Raw genomic sequence first — 2500 nt, 5'->3', positions numbered from 1 at the left:
TACAGCAAACATATCACGTCTCTCTCTCTCTTCCTTTTTTCTTCTAATGAATACAGTTTCCCTTTTTTACACTTTCCTTACGCTGTGTGTGCGTGCGTGCGCATGAATTGCAACACCTTATTCCAGTTCCAGCCATTAAAACGGCGACAATCTCAAACTCTAAACAACATGCGACATCATTTGATCCTGTCGAAAAACAAACTTAATTGAAAAATAGAAGTAGTACTGAAAATCGTGTACGTACAAAAAATAAACAATGTTTTGAAAAACCTAATAAATAGAAATATTTTTTCATATTCGTACATTTTTTTTTCTCGATCCGGATAGCAATTAAGCAAGTAAGCTTTTGTTTATCAATGCACAGAATGTAATAATCCTTTCGATTTTGTTCCAAAAATATGTATATCTACTATATTACATAGTTCCAATATTTTTTTCAAATAACTATATTGGTACAATGTTTATAGAAGTGTGTGGCAAATATCTTTCTTGCACCGTTTTCATTTACTTATCAATTTATTTATGATTTTTTACTTCATATTCCTAACTGATGTTTTGATCACTTTGGGATTTGGATTTGCATATGTCGGATGAACCAATTTTCAGAAGTCTTACTCTTCGTTAGGAATTAAAAATCCTTTTTCTTTGAGCTTCAAGATGAAGCATTTATGAATAATGTTACAATCCTCACATCTGAATAAACATTTTTGATATGTGCAGACCTGGTGATTTTCAATTTATTTTTCCATTTTACTTTATATGGTTTATTTAGATTGACTTGTTTATTTTTTACTTCCAGGCTCAATTCCTGACAAAAATGAGACACCATCATACAAATATAGAGTTACAAAAATGTTCATCACGTCACAATGTTTTTTGGAGCTGCTATATGCGTTTGAGATACTGTTGAATTAAGCTGCAATATATTTGGGACTCACATTCGGTATGTGTACTTGTTATACGTACTTTGGTTAATATTAAAAGCAGTACGTGATTTCAAACTGGCTTGATCCACACACCAAAGAGTGATTATGTGCGGCAATGATGCAATACATTCGTTTACGTACATTTCGATGTCCCCCAGGAAGGAAGGAAGGAAGGAAGGAAGGAAGGAAGGAAGGAAGGAAGGAAGGAAGGAAGGAAGGAAGGAAGGAAGGAATGGGCTACCACCATGAAGACGGCTGAACTCAATAATGAGAGAGAGAGAGAGAGAGAGAGAGAGAGAGAGAGAGAGAGAGAGAGAGAGAGAGAGAGAGAGAGAGAGAGAGAGAGAGACAGAGAGAGAGACGAGAGAAAGAGTGAAAGTGAGAGTGAGAGAGGAGAGAGGCAGCCAGACAACAGAGAGAGAGAGCGACAGACAGGCAGACACGAGAGAGAGAGAGAGAGAGAGAGAGAGAGAGAGAGAGAGAGAGAGAGAGAGAGAGAGAGAGAGAGAGAGAGAGAGAGAGAGAGAGAGAGAGAGAGAGAGAGAGAGAGAGAGAGAGAGAGAGTCTGAACCCATTCCCATGTCGTCGTTACAAGGAATGCATTACGAGAGCTCGTTTTTACAATAGCTTTTGTCTGTGCCTCATCTCTTAAGAGACCAGCATTCAACTCAAAATATAAATCTTACGTCAAATCCTAACAAACCTTAAGTCTTGATAGTAAACTAATTTCTTTTTCTATTACCTATACAAAAATAAATAAATGAATAAGATCAGGTGGTAAGACTTGATTAAAAACAACAAACAATATCTGCGTAATAATGAGACTTTTTTTCTTTTAGGGGGAGCGTTGTCTGCGTTAATGTACATGAGCGTGAAAATCGAATCTCATTTGTTTATCTTCACAAAGATAAGTTCGTGGATGCTGCAACGGATGAGCAGTCAGGATTCGAACGTTTTGGAGAGCAGCTTTAAGCCCACCCTGGGATCAAGCGAGCACCCAAAGAAAAGATACGAGAAACAAGAGGAACGGCGGAACAGAACATACACGCAGCCTAGTTTATGGATCGCTGTTGAGCATTAAGTAGCAGAAGCAGATGCAGCAGCTGGAAAATGAAACTTATTTAGGCTATCGCCCTCGTTTTTATGAATTGCTGTTGAACATTAGGTAGCAGAAGCAGATGCAGCAGCTAGAAAATGTAACTTATTTACACACACAAAAACACACGCACGCGCACACACACACACACACACACACACACACACACACACACACACACACACACACACACACACACACACACACACACACACACACACACACACACACACACACACACACACACACACACACACACACACACACACACACACACACACACACACACACACAAATAGATTAAAAACAGTGCCTGCTTTACCACCTAAATCAACACCTCATTGCCTTCGAACCCCTTCCGTACTTTCTCTTAATAGTGTGGCCGATGTCAGGCGATTTTATTCATCCGTATGGCACCCAGACCCCCGTCTCCTTCATTGGCAGCAGAGGGAGGGAGGGAGGGAGGGAGGGGGGGTTA

The 2500-nt window shown here is 39.5% G+C and overlaps 1 protein-coding gene across 1 annotated transcript in view; it reads right to left on the bottom strand.

Moving 5' to 3' along the window:
• LOC143036161 (uncharacterized) overlaps positions 1 to 2500 on the bottom strand; it is a 61633-nt gene that overhangs the window by 49807 nt on the left and 9326 nt on the right. The window lies entirely within an intron of this gene.

This window comes from Oratosquilla oratoria, chromosome 2 (genome assembly GCF_046742065.1).
Source record: "Oratosquilla oratoria isolate Oo_2021 chromosome 2, ASM4674206v1, whole genome shotgun sequence".
Taxonomy (NCBI): domain Eukaryota; kingdom Metazoa; phylum Arthropoda; class Malacostraca; order Stomatopoda; family Squillidae; genus Oratosquilla; species Oratosquilla oratoria.
This window is presented reverse-complemented; position numbering and strand designations above follow the sequence as displayed.